This window comes from Panthera leo, chromosome F2, assembly GCF_018350215.1.
Source record: "Panthera leo isolate Ple1 chromosome F2, P.leo_Ple1_pat1.1, whole genome shotgun sequence".
NCBI classification, from domain to species: domain Eukaryota; kingdom Metazoa; phylum Chordata; class Mammalia; order Carnivora; family Felidae; genus Panthera; species Panthera leo.
The window spans coordinates 52,486,905-52,504,909 of NC_056695.1; the positions used below are offsets into that span (position 1 = coordinate 52,486,905).

Below are 18,005 nucleotides of genomic sequence, written 5' to 3' on the forward strand. Positions count from 1 at the left end.
TTTTATCCTTTGGAGATGTCCCTGGGTCCTTAGCATTCCTTCAAACCATATAATTCTTTACCTTATATAAGTTATGTATTATAATATCTTACTTCTTTCACAATAGATTATGAAGGATAATTGAATATGACTCTCTTTAATAGGCAAATGTCATTAAAATAAAAATCAGTGTAATAAGAATTCACTTGGAAATTTGAAGTTATAAAAAACTAAGAATCCAAATGTCTCTATAAAAATTAAATTGAATATTTTAGTTATAAAAATATGTGATACTATCAATCTTTACTACAAACAATACAATATTTTAATTTGTAATTTGATCCTGACTGTAACTACTTTGAGGAAGCAGGTTGAAATAGTGATACAAATATGTGATCAGCTAAAATTTTGGCTGACTTTGGCAAAGCACCTGGGTTTCTTAAATATATACTATGGACCTCCTATAGTTGATTCTTTCTCAAATTCTACTTATGTTCATACAATAGGCAATCTATATGCATATCAATGTCTGAGGACAAGCATCAATCAGAAATCAATACACTTTCAGTTAACTTTTATTGAGCATGTAGTCAAAATCCTACCAGGTGTTAGCAAGAGTAATCAGATATAATTTCTGTTTTCAAGTTCAGAATCTTTCAAAAAACAGATATGTAATCACACAGCATGTGATTGCATGTTCTAAGGCAGCACTGTCCAATAAAAATCAACTGCAAACCATAAATGAGAATCCATATATATAATATTAAAGTTTCTAGAGGACCACATTTCAAAAGTAAAAATTAAACAAGTGATATTAATTTTAAGAATATGTTTTACTTAGCCTAATATATCTAAAATATTACCATTTCACAAGTATATACATGTTTTGATGGTATGTTTTGTATATTTTTGTACTAAGCCTTGGAGTGACATGTGGATTTTACACTTGCAACACATCTCAATTTGTACTAGCCACACTTCAACTGTACATATAGCTAGTAGCTATCATATTGGACAATACAGGAAAGAGCATACAAGTTCTGAGGGAACATGGAGGAAAAAAAAATAATTCTTCCTGGGGTATCAGGAAAATTGAACAATAGAGCTGACATTTACATTTCGCCTGTAAAGATAAATAGGATTTTATTAGGCAAAGTGAGAATAGTTTGTAGTCAGATTGTGAAGCTCTATACAAAGTTTGGATTTTGTCTTTAAGGTATGGTATACTCCAAGGCAAGGAGTAACAATCAGAGTTTCATTTTCAAAGCATAAATATTGACAGAATGGAAGATGCATTGGAAAATGGGAAGAGTAGAACCAAATGGCCTCAAGTATGTGATTGTTGCAAAGAACATGAGACATGGATTTAAATATGATCTATATGCTTAAGTGTCCCAAATTTAACTTCTTCAACCCAGTGTCCCTCTTAGCTCCAGACCTGATAATTTCATGCTTGACCTCTCCATTCAGATACATAATAATCAAGTCTCACGTAAAATAACAAAAACTCAGCTCCTACTCTTCCACGAAGATGTGCTCTACACACAGTCTTCCCCATTTCATTTGATGCCCCTCTTTCCTTCTGATCATCAGCCTGTTAGATTGAAAGCTTTAAAGTCATCTCTCATTCCTCTTTTTCTTGTTCTCTCTCATACCAATCTCTCAGGAAATCCTGTTGATTACCATCAAAACATATCTACAATCTAACACTTCTCTCTAATTCTACTGCTACCACCCTCTTCTGAACCATCATTCCTCACTAAATTGTTTTAATAGCTCCTACCTGGTCTCCTTGCTATTACCCTTGTCCCTGAGAGTATATTTTCAGCACAAAAAAAGACTGGTGTTTCTGAAATTTAAATCCACTTTTCTCTTGAAACTCTTCAAGGGCTCCACATATTACTCAGAGGCAAAGTACCTATATAACAGATTAGATTGTTCCCAATTCTCGTTAGCTCTCTATAATAGAATTATGCATTCATGCTCTTTGCCATGTGAATTTTAAGCATCTTTCACAAGAGTAGACAGAATTTACATCCCTGTCCCACTGACTTTGGGCTTGAACAAATGACTTTCTTTGGCCAATGAAATATGTAAAGGAGATCATGTTTCAGTTCTAAGCCAAAGCTTTGAGAGACATCTTATATTTTCACTCACTCCTCTTGCTGTATGCTATTCACTATGAGAAAAGAGTAGCCCAGATAGCTACGACCCAGAATGGGGATATACAGGGGACAGTTTTGATCCCAGCTTGCAACCTGAACCCAAGCCCAAACAATCCAAGCCAAGCTTAGCAGAGTCAAAACTGACCTGCTGACCCAAGTGAGAAATAAATGCTGTTGAAGATAATGAGCTTTGCCATTGTTTGTTATGCATGATTATTATGTTGATAGCTGTCTAACAGACTTTGCGATGGCCTATAACACCCTTCATGATCTGCACACCTCCTTTCCTCCCTTCAACTCTCTTCCCTCTTTCTGGGAACTTTCTGGGGTTATACAAATGTTCCATACAGGGTTATATGTTTTATGATTGCTTATTTTTTTAAGTTTATTTGTTTATTTGGAAAGAGAGAGAGAGAGACAGCACAAGCAGGGGATGGGCAGAGAGAAGGAGAAACAGAATTTTAAGCAGGCTCTGCCCCATCAGTGCAGACCCCAGTGTGGGGCTCAAACTCATGAACTGTGAGATCATGATCTAAGCTGAGATCAAGTTGAATGTTCAACCAACAGAGCCACCCAGGTGCCCTTGTTTTATGAGTGTTTATAAACAGAGATAAAATTAATTAATTTTTACATTTAAGATATGTATATATCGCTGTATATAAACTTACTACAAAAAGGAAATCAATAAATATTGAAAATATTGAAATCTACTTAGTAGGTTTGCTTTTTAAAGTGCTATAAGTTATCAATTCTGAAACTATCTTTTTAATATTTGAGTCATAAGCAAACCAGTAAAGATGTTGTGAATAATGAAAAACAAGTTTCTCCTTTTGAAGAAGACATATATATTTGTGTATGTGTACATGTGTATATATATTTCAATGTGTATTTCCTAAGAACACAGACATTTTTAAAGATAATTGCACTACATTAGCAAAACCAGGATATTTAATATTGGTACTGTACTGTTATCTAATCTAGACTTCCTACTCATATTTCATCAGTTGTCCCAATAAGGTCCTTTATAGCTTTAGATATATATATGTATGTATGTATATATATATATATATGTGTATATATATGTATATATATATACATATATGTGTATATATGTATATATATATATATATATATATATATACAGAGAGAGAGAGAGAGAGAGAAGGAAGATTAGATGGAAAGTACCCTCTAGTATAAAAGAATTGGGAGACAGAAATGTTAACTTATGTTTTATAAACACACATACACACACACACATTATACAGACAGACATAGATGTAGATACAGAAATAAAAATGTAAAGATATCAAATGGATAGCTATTGAATCCATGAGACAGACATAGATGTAGATACAGAAATAAAAATATAAAGATATCATAGGGATATCTATTGAATCCCTGAACCAATCTGATATAAATAAATAAATGAAAAAATAAAGAAACGAAGAAGGCAGATGTCTTCCTTAAAGGAGAATCCCAGTCAATAAATATAGATGTAATAATGGATTTAGAAAATCATCAATGGATATAAAAGTAGTAATTTAAAGTGTGATGAGGAAAAGATATTTACATATTCTCAAATTATTTCCTTACATATACTTACTAAATACAAACTGAAAATGTGGCCTTTATAGCAGAGAAACCTGCTGGATTACTATCAGGAAGTCAAAGCTAACATCACCAACACTGGAAAAAGCCAACATCTTTGACACTTGATATAAAGTACTGAGAAAGACTGAATATCATTTTAGTACTTTTCCTATAAAAAATGCATAATCTTATTCAATTCAAGAACAAAGCAAATCCAAATCAAATGCCAATAGCCTGAACTCTCCAAAAATGTCAAGATCAAGGGTCAAGAAACACAGGACACTGACACACACAAGAAACACAAGAAACTTGACATTAAATTCAATACATGGATAGAGAATAAACTGAGCATTGCTGGAGGGATGTGGGTGAGGGAGGATGGGTTAAATGGGCAATGGGTATTAAAGAGGGCACTTGTGATGAACACTGAGTGTTATATGTAAGTGATGAATCACTAAATTCTACTCCTGAAACTAATATTACACTATTATGTTAACTATCTAGAATTTAAATAAAAACTTGAAACATAGCAACTAAATAAATTAATAAATTAATTAAACACATCGTCCTGGATTGAATTCTGGACAAGAAAAAGAAAAGGTATAAAGGACATTATCAGGATAACTGATGAAATCTGAGTAGGAAGTCTAGATTAGATAACAGTACAGTACCAGTATTAAATATCCTGGTTTTGATAACTGTAATGCAATTATGCTTAAAAATGTCTGTATTCTTAGGAAATATACATTGAAATATTTAGAAGTTAAAGGGCACAATGTCTTTAATGTCCTCCCGAAGTTCAGGGGGAAAAAATCTGTATATATTTGTATATTTGTTGGTAAATAGGTAGGTAGGCAAGTATAAAGAAAGAAAGAAAAAAAGGGAGAGATGGCGGGAAGGAAGAAGGAAGGAAGAAGGAAAGAATGAACAAATGAGCAAATGGGGCAAAATGTAATCAATTGGTATATCTTGGTAAAAGATATGGGAGTGTTCTTTGTACTACTGCAACTCTTCTATAAGTCTGAAACGAGCAGTTTTCAAATGCTCACACTGCTCTTAACATACTCAACTTACCCTATCCTACTTTTCCTTCTTCCATAACACTGACTACCACCCTTCAACATGCTATACATTTATTATTTATCTATATGACCTTCCTAGAACAACTAAAATGCAAATCTATGAGGGCAAGGATCTGTATCTTTTTTGGTTCACTGATATAGTCTAGGGTCCTAGGAAGTGCTTGGCACAAAGTAGGTGCTCAATAAATCTTTGTTGACTGACGAGAGAGATAATCAGGGTGAACTGGGAAAGTAGTGATGATAATAGAAATTAATTACTGCATTGACAATAGCTAACATAATAATAAATATTTATTGAGCATTTACTATTTTATTTCTATGTATATTACCCATAGTAATTCCAAGTGCTTTACACATATTACTTATTTAATCTGCCAAAATTTCTGAGATAGGTACTATCATTATATTCACTTTATAAAATGAGAAACCTGAAGCACAGAGAGTAGTAGCTTTTCCAAGGTCACCCAGCGATAAAGTGATGGGACAGAAAGAGAAAGCCAGATATACCGACTCCTACAGTCCTCTGTTGTGCCTTTTGAGCCAAAGGGAGAGGCAGTGTCCAATAGCACAGAGGCAAACCATTCAGGATCAGACACACCTGGGGTGAGTACTGAGTCTATTAGACATTAGCTGTGCAACTTGAAGACAGTAACTTAATTACTCCGTCACCAAATTTCTTAATTTAAAAAGATGCACATGATATTTACCACATAGAAATGTGAGGCTTAAGAGATATAAAGTGCCTGAAAGTGATCAGAAAATCATAATCATTATTAGTTGTACCCTCCCTCCTTAAAGTGAGTGATGAATTTTTGTTGTTTGTTTCTCAGGTTGGCTTACTAGATGGTGATATTGTCGAATAAGCTAGAGAACAGTTGTTAATCATGGTCAATTCCCATTTTAGGTATTAGCCACTGTTTGGTCTCTGGCATTAACAGATAACACTTTCTCCTTTTTTGTTGGACTCAGTATTCCATGTATATCGCCCCTTTATGTGTCAGCAAACTAACCTTCTTAGGATGATCTACATTGGCACCAAAATATGCAGGTGCAGCATAAATGGAACAGAATTTCTCCTGTTCTCTTCTTGAAAAGAGGATGATCTTGGGACCTCTAGAGAGCCTATATGAGTGGGGAATAAAAACAAAGTGATACTTCTTCCCTGAAGTGAGCTGTAAATAGAAAAGAGTGGGAGGAATTGGTATGTGTAATGAATTGCTATAATTTTATGAAATATTTTTAACATTAGTGCTGCTCAGTGTGACAACGAAAATGTCAGTAACGATCATTGTTCTACTTACTGTGTCAACACAGACTCACTTCTTGGTGATGTTTTTGTTCTATTATTTGCATATATGACTTAAATTAATGACCTATTTAGTATTACTATATATTTCAATCCGGAGTGTAGGCAGAGGGTTTTGGTACTTCATAAATCCCTTATTAATAAAACAAAACAACCCCAAACTTCTGATATTCTCAAAGAAAAATGTGTCAGAAGAACAAGACCCTGAATCAGTAGTTTCCCTTGAAATGCTGGGGCCCAAAGATGACAGTACAGGTGAGCACACTGTTTGGAGACTGATGCCTGCACAAAATTTACTCACATGGGGATATACTTTGCCTATTCCACAATATAAATGAGTCCTATTTCTCTACCTTTACATCAAATCATGTAACCAGATACACCTTAGCTTGCAATCAACATATTTTCACTCTTACATGGCACTTGCATTAGGCAAACAGCATTTGAATGTAGTCCATGTTGTAATATTTATTGACTTTTTAAATTTGTACAAAGAACTTTCTACAGTTATTCATATATAATAGCTCAATAAGTCTAGTGATATTAGGTATAACTCTTTGCATATTTACCCTGGAGGATGAGTAGATATTACATGAAATTTATCCTTTAAATAATTTTCTTTGAGTGAAACAAGCCTCCCTTCTTTCAATTTGTTTTAACGTGGATACACCCACAAAGTTTAGAAGTAGCTAAATATCTGATTTTTTAAAAAATTAATGTTTATTTATCTTTGAGAGAGAGAGAGAGTATGAGCAGGTAGGGGGCAGAGAGAGAGGGAGACACAGAATCTGAAGCAGGCTCCAGGCTTTGAGCTGGCAGCACAGAGCCCGACATGGGGCTCGAACCCATGAACTGTGAGATCATGACCTAAGCTGAAGATGGACACTTAACCAACTGAATCACCCAGGTGCCCCAAAATACGTGCTTTTAAAAGTCAGTCTTTAAGAATGAATCTAACCATCAGGAATTGTTAAAATTTTTTAAATAAAAAAAAATGCATTTGATTAATCAGTGTTGAGATACCTGGGTGGCTCAGTTGGTTAAGCATCTGACTCCTGGTTTCGGCTCACTCATGATCTTGCAGTTTTGAGAGTTCAAGCCCTGCATTGGGCTCTGCGTTGACAGTGCAGAGCCTGCTTGGGATTCTCTCCCTCTCCCGCTCTCTCTGCCCCACCCCTGCTCATGCTCTCTCTATATCCCAAAATAAATAATTAAACATAAAAAAAAAAAAAAGATGAATCAGTGTTTTGGTTAAAAGCACAAAATTAAAGGAGGATGGCAAAAGTGTCTTATCCAAATCCAAGCAAAGTTGATACAGAACTAAAATGACTTGAGTTCTTAGGGGAATCATATGGGATATTAGATACTGTTTAAAAGATACCAGTTTTTCAAACGTGATTTTTAAAGCCATTCTACTAGATAAACTATCTGTATTACTTCTTGTTAGTATCCACATTTCATGGTTCTACAGCTAGTTACACATTCGGAGCATCTGCTAAAGCTCAAATTCTGCTCTAGCTTCCTGTAGAGGAGTTAAGGATTATTTGCTTTTATATGGTTCATTTATGTCTGTGGTATGTGATAAAGGTGGTGATTTCTTGACACAGAAATATAGATGGGTTTTCCCCATTAAAAGCTCTATGGGGGGGAGGGGAGGAAACCCTTATAAATCACTGTGTGGTCTTGTAAATCATGCAGTGTTGTGAGATATTTTCCTCCCAGGTTTGAATCAGAATAACAAGCACACATGAAATTGTCAAGAGCATCCAAAAAGAAAGCAGTATCACCCAAAACAAACAAAACAAAGTCTAATATTATTTTAAGCAAAAATCCTGAAAAATTGCTTGACCCAAATAAAATATTTCCAAGAGTGCTATCAAGAATATGAAAATATTAATAGGTATATATGTATTCCTATTTTAAAACAGGAAATTATAGAAAGATACTAAAGCTACGGTAATAGCAGTAACAACAGAATAAATTCTATTTATTGAGCACTAACTGCCTGACATTTTGCTAATGGCTTTCCCCTGATTTACTGTTTAATCCCTGCAATCACACCATGAAGTTAGCATCATGTTACAGATAAGAAACGTTTTGACTACTATCTGCATATTTACTAGAATATCCTGTAAATGTACCATGATAATTTTATTTCAAGTTATATCTCATTTAGGGAAATTATTTGACACTATGTAACTGTGTAACTTCTCTTCTCACTTTTCATGGTCATACTTCTAATTAGGGACAGAGAAATTCTTCATATGTGCATTTCTCAAATAAAAAAAAAATACTTATGCTTCTAGATTTGCAGTAACTCTTTCCTACCATCTGTTTCCTAAATAATGATTACCAACAGTAGACATCAATTGAGCACTAACTGTTCATGAAGTACAGATATAGAAAAGAGATTAACAATGAGAGAAAGTATTCTCCCCAAACTGATATACAAATAAACAAATACATACAACACACAATATTTTTAACCTTATGATACTAGGCACAATATCTTCCAAGGAATATCCATACCCTAAAAGAGTTCAGCTTTTACAGATATTGAGTTTTATTTATTATGAGGGGAAAGCTTTTATCAACAGAAGATTCTGGCTTATTTTAATAACATAGATACCTTAGTACTATAAATATAGATCTGTATTTATAAGGTGACATTTATTCATTTCATATTTTCTTAAAGTGACTGAAGTGGGTTACTCCTTTAAATACGGAACTGGTTATTTTATAAATCATTTAGACAATAATTTGTGAGATGTTCTAATGGGGAAAAAGACAAGAAAATCTCATTATAACAGAGATGATATGGTGGAAGTCATCCAGTACCTATGGTGATCCTTTGTTGAACAACAAAGATCTTTCTTTTTAGATCACTGACCTGGGAGTATCAAAGAAAATGTGTTTCTTCTGAATTTCTAAATTCTTACACCTGATGTGTTTACCTTTTCCTTTGACTGCTGGAAAATTTAGTCTAAGTTTTGATTCTAAAATTGATTCTATCAATTTTAAAGGACTACATAGTGTGTGTATTTTACAATGATGATTCTGTTTTTCTATCTTTATTTTCTGTTAATCTGATTCCCAAGTATTTATTTTATATTTCATATGTGTATGTATGTGTATGCTTACATATGTACATATATGTCTGTGTATTAAGTGTGAGTGTGTGTATATGTGTGTACTTTAGCTACATAAATCTCCTTATAGAATGAATAGAGTAAGACAGGGCAGTAACATTTAGAAAAAGAAAACCAACAATCATTCTGACACAATGCCTACCATAATATATCATATTTTTAAAAATATGTATTCTACTACATTCCATACAGACATATGCCAAATTTTCTTACCCCTAAGTAAAAAATGAAATTAAAGAAAATGCAAGCAATGAAACTTGCTCCCATCCTTCACAATGAAGGTCTTGTGGAAAGAACATGGACTAGCAAGCCAAATATGTGGATTCCCACACCATCTTAACTTGGGCTACCTGTTTGAATTTGTATGAACTGCCCACACTCCACGAGCTTTAGCTTCCTCATCTCAAAAATGAAGAAAATCTTTCCTTTTTTTTCCTTTTTTTTTAAAGTTTATTTATATATTTTGAGAGAGAGTGAGTGCGGGAAGAGCAGACAGAGAGAGTCCCAAGCAGGCTCCCCACTGCCAGCAGAGAGCCCAACGCAGGGCTCGAACTCAGCACCGTGAGATCATGACCTCAGCTGAAATCAAGAGTTGGAAACTTAACAGACTGAGCCACCCAGGTGCCCATGAAGAAAATATTTTCTATTTACCAGATGTTTGTAAGTTTTCATGAGATTAAGTAAATTTGTCACATAGTACAGACTCAAGAAATGCTCATTCTTAGTCTTCCTCATGGAAATCTCTATTCACTAGATTTTTACTAAACACACATGAGACATTCTGAAAATGTTTTATATATCAATTATAATGAATTAAAGGGACCTATTTTCCTTTACTGGAATGGGCTATATAGGGAAAAATTTACTATAACTTTACGTTCAAAAAAGACATATGTTCAGTGAACTTTTTAAATGATGGTGCCCAATGCTTGTAAAAATATACATATGCATGTATTTCTGCTTGTTAGGAATGGTCACTCTCTCATAATGCAAATGGGAGTATACATAAATTATCCACAGACCGTCTCAAGAGGTCTCAGAACTTTTGTATGTTACCTTTGATCTAGAAATTTGACTTCCAAGAACTTTGATGAAAAATAATTAAGGTGGGCCACCTGGGTGTCTAGGATGGTTAAGCGTCTGACTTTTGATTTCGGCTCAGGTCATGATCTCATGGTTCGTGAGTTCGAGCCAGACGTGACTCTGCACTGACAGTGCGGAGCCTCCTTAAGATTCTCTCTCTCTCTGTCCCTCCCCAGCTTGTGCACAGGAGTTCTTGCTTTCAAAATAAACTTAAAAAAAATAAGAGTAGGTACAGAAATTTTACAAAGATGTTCATTGCAATACTATTTATAATATAAAAATTGGTTTAAAATCTATATTCAATAGGAGGTTACTGAGTAAAGTGGAATACATTTAGATAACTGAATTCTGACTACCATATAATGAGATGGCAAAATACATTTCTTGACATGAAAAGATGTATGTAGCATATCATTGAAATAAAAAACAGATCTTGCAATATCATATATCGAATAACCTCAATTTTTTGGAATAAATTCATATTTCTGTAAAGGAAAAAATCTAGGGGAGTTTACAAAAAAGATGTGAAAATGGCCATGGTTGTTTCTGCAACATTGCAGGTGATTTTTATTTCTTTTAGCCTAACTGTATTTTCTCATTTTTCTGTGATGAACACCTGGCACCCATGTAATAAGAGACATCAGCTGAAAAACAAAGAAATGCCTAAAGTCCAACTCAACTTCTGTTTTGTGCTTCGCTGGTGGTACATTCCAGGGCAAATGGTTTAGAAGAGAACTGAGCATAGCATGCTACTTATATGGTGTGGTCCACAATCCTGTCCTTTTTTTTTTTTTTTTTTTTTTTTTTTTTTTTATAAATGTGTTCTAGTGACCTTAAACAACCTAAACATAGGATAGTTGAGAAGAAGATTTGTGGAGAGGGTGAATATGCTTGTGAGATGTTATCAGCACCATTTATATTTTATCTCTTTTCTCTTAAGATGTGCTGCTATTGGACAGAAATCAATTACCAGACAAGTAATTTGGAGCAAGTTCTGAGCCAGTTTTCTCTCACTTTTGAGTATTTGGTAGTGTCCTAGACGCCTTGATATAACCCTTCGACTCCTCTTTTTTTTTTTTTTTTTTTTTTGTCACTAGAGTAAACTAGTATCTACACATGTCTTGCTATATATAGAGAAATACACGCTTAAGTAGGAACTAGTATATTTTCTGCTCAAAAGAAATATCACATATTTTGTAAGCCAGCCTAAATGACATGCTAATGGACTGAGATATAATGTACAATCCTGAATATCTAATTTACTACTCTGAAGGGGCTTGAATTTGCGATGAGTATGTCAGGTTTCTCTTATAAATCTCACCTGCCTAACGTTGTTTCTGTCCCTTTGACTGAATGTAATATTTATTTTCATGTCTTTAAAAAAGGACAATAAACAAAGAAGCAAAACAAATAAATCTACACTAGTATTAATGTGCCCTATAAAAATAATATGTACGTCCTATTGAGAACACAAAGAATATCAAATAGGAGGACCATCTAAGAGGAATAACTGTCTAGGGTATACTTCCCCAAAATGTTGCCTATGCTTGTAAAATGAAGTGACTTGGAAATAAGTTCTACCGGTACTCTTCCAGTGACCTTTGGCCCCCATATGTCTTCTTCTCTACCCACCTTCTCAAAATATTCCCTCAGAAGCCTTTTTCTCAACCTAAAAATAGCTCCCAGATGTCTTGCTACCTCACTGTGTAGCCTCCCTCCCTTTTACTGAGATTGTATGATTAGGAAAGATAGCAGGAAGGATTTAACAACAGGACCCCTTTTTTGGTTCAAAATGAGTTCATGCATAGCAGGTCTGTTTCTTTATCTCTGTGTGAATAGTACAGAAATGTAGAACACCCTTTTCTGTAACTTTACTTACAGATAACATTTGGAAGTTGTAGCACACTTCTTTGGTTTACAGTTTAAATTTACATGTTAGTATTTTTCTAATTTTTGGTGAAGTGGTCTCAGAATAAACTAATAGCTGATTTAAACTCTATGTATCAAGTCATTTGCTAAATGTCTTAATGGAAATCTCTGTTTACATTTCTAGCAAGTATCTCCTGTTTTCCCACATTCTATGATTGATAACTATCACTGAATTTCCTGGCAATGTGGTTTAACCCTGGTCTTCTAGTCTAAGAATGAAAATCAAGTAAATACAAAAAGCTTTGCATCATTCTCTTTGGTGAAGCCACTTATGTTTTGAATGGGGCACAATGGTCAAAAGGAGAGTTTATAAATAAGAAAATAGATATTTATGGTAATTTCTGCCCTTTCCTCACGAGTCACTGTGGGTAATGTTTGCAATTTTGCTGTGGCTGTTGTTAAACATCCATTACCTATTGCCAAACTTGCAATAAAATATCTCTAATAAGAGAGGCAGCAGGGCCTGACTGAACTCACAATCAAGGCTTTTGTCTTTAAAGAAGAATCTGGTTGGAGAACCTCCCTCCTCATTAGTCTCTTTTGTCAACAATTTCAAGCATGGAAACAGCCTTAGAAAGACCCATGACTTGGGATTGGAATGAAGCTGTAAAAAGCATGTTTTTATAAGAACAAGAAGTCAGAAAGTTGATCTTCATTGGTTTTCTGCCTACCATGTGGAACGTACCCCTGAGACCTGGTGTGTGCACCAGCACTTCAGCTGATGGGAGAACAGGCACTGTGCATTTCTTTCAAGAGAACAAAGTTTTAAAAACATCTTAATACAGGTTCAAAAATGTTCTATGTGCTGTAATAATTAGGTCAACCAAACATTACTTGGTCAACATTAAAACAGAAAGCTGGGTAACAGTTGAAGTCACAAATAGCTTTCCGTGAACTTGGATGTCTTGAGCAAAGCGGAGATGTTTGCATAATCTTTTCTGTAGCAACAACATTCCACATGCATATTTCTCTTTAAAAAGAAACTCCATGCTCAGTGGTATTCTGGGTTCAAGGCTGAATAAAAAGCATCTCAAGTCAAAAGTCCATTTCTAAAAACTGAGATGTAGGGAAGGTCATAAGTTTTTTACTACTCTTTTAAATCACTTATGGATGACTAAAAACCACGTTGATTCAAATACACATTCACTTAAATCTTTGAACTTGAACTTTTAGCTATCTAGCCCAATTTCTTCCCCCAAATCATCCCAAATGTTTGAGGTTTATACAAACAAGATAAATCACTATATACAACACCGAGCAGAAAAGGTGAAATGCACAATAAACTTGTTTGCATAATTTTTCTCAAGGCCTGGAAATAAAATGTTAAATGTAGCTTACCATTTTTGTGGCGTTATTCTAAAATATGGGTCTCATAGTGTATATGATATAACACTCATTTTTAAAAAATGAAATATAAAACTAGAGATCCCAGTCTAAAAAATAAAAAGCAAATCTTTGAATTATACTTATTTCGAACATCTAACTATCCCAGGAGATTGATCAAGACAGCATTTAATAAAGCAGTATTTTCATGATGAAAATTACTTTGCTTTCTGCTTTGAGCCAATGGGAGATGTGTCCAAAATTGTCATTTTTCTTCAATACAGTAAACTTGTATCATTTTATGAATAAAATTTAATTTTATGAATTGAACTATGTGGTTAGATCATAACTTTACTAGCATAACAATAAATTCTACACAATATTTTCATACATAGTTTTATTATAGATTATACATTGAATTGTTACACATTAATACGTACTTATCACCGCACAGAGTTGTAAAAGTAAGCCTGAAACCCCTCTAGAGATGGCAGAAGAAAATAATTGCTACATGCTTATGCCTCATCCTTGTAAGGAAATAGTGTAATCACCTTAATAATGATTATGTATAACAGTAATAGCCAACAAAGCTATGGTAAGGGGTGAGGCAGTCAACCAACTAACCAGGCTGCCATTTTTAAGGAGAATTAAACATCACCAGAATAAATTGTAATATGATTATTGGTTAATATAGACTTCCAAATAAGTATCTTTTGTAGTTGCTGAAGTAAAAATTGATACTAATCACTCCAAATTTGTGCCAGTAAGTAAAATTTAAAATAACAAATACCTCTTTGCCAACCCCAATCTCTCTTTTTTGAGAGGTAAGTTTCAAAGTACAACTGCCAGCTTTACCAATAAATCTAAAACCAGCCAGGTTAAGTTGTTTATATCTCACTCTTAGTTCACTAAAACTATTAATATGTGGATAAGGCTCTTTACCAGAAGCAAGTAATCTATTTCATTGTCAGAAGTTTAAACCATTCACTATGCCTCCCCAAAATTTTATAATTTAGGAAATCACGCATACACAATACACAGACACGCAAAACACATACATACCAAAAAGGAGGAAAATATCTAAAGAAATTTTGGGGGGACAATGACTCTGTAGATGGAAGTGAATTAGTAAGTAAAACTATTTTAGCTCCTTCATCTATGAAAGCTTTTTTTTTTACAGAAAATTATGTTCATATTGAATGTGAAACCAAAAATAAAATGGAATATTATTTGATTTCTGTTCTGACCAATAATTTCACTGAAGTTTCTCCAACTGAAGACCAAGCTGGGATTAGAATAGTTCTTGCCCATGTGTAGATGAAATTGCAGTATATATTGATAAACAAGATTTGACTAATATTCCTAACATTAATTACAATGGTCTGCTAACTGGGATTTTGGACTTAAATTTTTTTTAATGTTTATTTAATTTTGAGAGAGAGAGACAGAGACAGAGACAGAGAGAGACAGAGCACAAGTGGGGGAGGGGCAGAGAGAGAGGGAGGCACAAAATCTGAAGCAGGCTCCAGGCTCTGAGCTCACAGCTCAGAGGTCTGAATGGGTGCTTGAAACTGCATTGAGTATTTTATGATTATTCTGTAACATGAAGAATGTATACAAAGATAAACAATGAGTTTATTTATCTTTCAGATTCCAATAACTGCTATTTCTGTTTCAATGTATTACAGAAAAACTGCTAATGGCAAATCTGATTTGTGAATTTGGCTTGTAACTTTAATAAACTTTAGTTCATCAAAAATTCTTAGAATTGTCTATGTCAAAAGAAAGTCTGACCTAATTACGGGTTGAAAATGCTTGAATCAAAATATAGAAATATCATAAAAACTACAAGGTTTTCTAAACTGAGACAAAGGAAAAAAATAATTTTAAAACATTTGCACAAGACTTTGCAAATGCCTAGTAAATAATTTTTATTCTAGTGAGAGAAAATGACTAATTGTATCTAACAAGTGATAAAGTATTTAAAAAATTGAAATGCATCAAAATGTTATGTTTGGTGCAGCAAAATATGCCCTATTATGAAGAAAAAAATGTGAATTTTTTCTATAAAATAGCAGTTTCCCTGCCCTCTCACTAAATAAATATTGATCACATTGAACATGGTCCAGGAGGTCTAATACCATGTTAATTGCTTTGCATGTATTATCTTATTTAATCTTCCCAAAAACCTCATTAAATAAATTCTATTATCTTCCCTTTACACATGACATATGACAAAATTAAGGCCTAAAAGGGTTAAGTAACTAGCAGAAAATCACATGGTTAGCAAGTTCAAACCCATGACAATCATATTTCCAATCTAGTGCTCATAACTCCATCTAAGACTATCTGAGCTCTGTTCAGTAAGTTCTTATATTTGGCAATGCTTAGTTAAGCTCTGGATATGTATTACTCTATATCCTGGTTTGTCTCTCTTCCCCCCCCCCCCCCACTCTTTTAAATCTCCTATGGAGTAATCTTTGGCTTCATTTTATATTCAAAGAGCAAACTTGTCCATGTGCCCTGCGACTACTTGAGGATACAGTATGAAACACTTCAATAAATAAAAAATTTTCAGTCGATAAGACAAAATGAGAAGTTGATTGGAATTCAACCCATAGTATGTGAGAACTGGGCATAAATAAGAAATCCACTGTATTCTACACCAATGTTTACAACAGTTTCAGTGTTCATAACTCAAAGACACCTATTTTCACTGTACATTAACCGTTACAAGTTTTAGACTACTTGGTTGCATTGTCAAACCAGTTTAGATAAAATAAGTTATTTCTTATACGTAAGTTTAGACCTTTTAATATATGCTTGATTGCCTTTGCAGAAAGTCACTGTAGTAGGGAAAAAAATGGCAGGCTCCAAAGACACATCAAATAAAACAGGGAATTGAATTATAATGTAAATTTACTTTAAAATCCATTTTCAATTTTCTGTCCTCTGCTTTAGAAATAAGTGAAAAGAGAACAAAGGACTGATTGGTGACTAAGTGCTGAAAACTTCGGTCATAAGTTTCATGGACTCCGAGTGATTTTCGACAGATTGCCCTATGAAAATGCGCAGAAAGCATCACCATGACCTCACTACTTTATTCTGAACATTCACGTCTCTTGTGTTATGCTTCCGTTCAAGGGGGAAGAATGCATCTGAGTCTTGGACAGTATGAATCTGGTGAAATACTCCAGGTATCCACCAAGTAGAACGGTTCAACAATTCCAAAATGTGGTGAATTATAAGGTGCTTGGTTTTTTTGTTGTTGTTTATTTATTTATTTGAAAGAGAGAGAGAGAGAGAGAGAGAGAAGGTGTGTGAGCAGGGGTGGGGCAAGAGAGGGGGAGAGAAAGAGAGAGAATCTTAACTAGGCTCTATGATGACAGCATAGAGCCCAATTTGGGGCTCAAACCCAAATTAGGTCACGAGATCATGACCTAAGCCAAAATCAAAAGTTGGCCACTTAATCTACTGACCCATCCTGATGCCCATAAAATGCTTATTTTTAATTCAGTATCTATAACCATGTTCTACAGCATGTACAGATTCTCAATCCCTCCTTTCTTGAGGTGGGACAAAGGGTTGAGGGGTGGGGATTAGAATAGGGATAGGATCAGGGGTGGGAGAGTTTAAGCAAGAAATGTATGTATCGACCATGTCTTTGGATACATAAAAAGGGCTACTAGCTGCCTATTTGGATTTTGTGAATAAAACTAAAGGTAAAATAGGATTGATATCTCATAAAATAGATTGAGCCAGTGAATTAAAACTCAAACATTTGTGCATGCATGAGTGAGCACTTCTCTGCTGTTGAACAAAAGAACTGCAAATCTTAATGTAAGATCTGTTTTCACCTAGAGTCAGTTTAAATCCTTGCTAGAACATTAAAGGCCTTCTAATGGAATATTTCTGCCACACACACACACACACGATATATAGAGAATACTCTGTGCTAGTCAACTTGCTGCCTGATGAACGCAAATGGGAGTAGGGAAGAAAACTAACTTTCAATTTAATTATAGTATATTTTTATGATCAAGGGAGGCAATTCCAGTTTTTTCTTATTTAGATATAATTTTAAATTAAATATTAATAGACATAACCCTTTACAAGAAGGCATTGCCTAGGTGGAGTCCAATGCAGAAAATCTATATTAATACTCTTTAATGAGACTAAGCTATTCATTTTTGGCCTCTTGTCACATCATTTTGGGGGGCAATCAAAAATCATGAAGATACTTTGCTAAGTCTGCGTAGTATCTCTAGTTGCCTGAGTCTCCAAGGACACTTGAAACCTCAGGCGTACTGCAGTATGCCTAGGACACACAGAGCCACAGGAAAAATAAGAAACATCTTTTTGAAAGTTAATTTTATATAAAAATGTGTAAATAAAGGAA

General features: G+C 34.2%; 1 protein-coding gene across 3 annotated transcripts in view; it reads right to left on the reverse strand.

The window, feature by feature from the left end:
* ANGPT1 (angiopoietin 1) overlaps nt 1-18,005 on the reverse strand; it is a 239,371-nt gene that overhangs the window by 192,549 nt on the left and 28,817 nt on the right. The gene's annotated exons all lie outside the window — the stretch shown is intronic.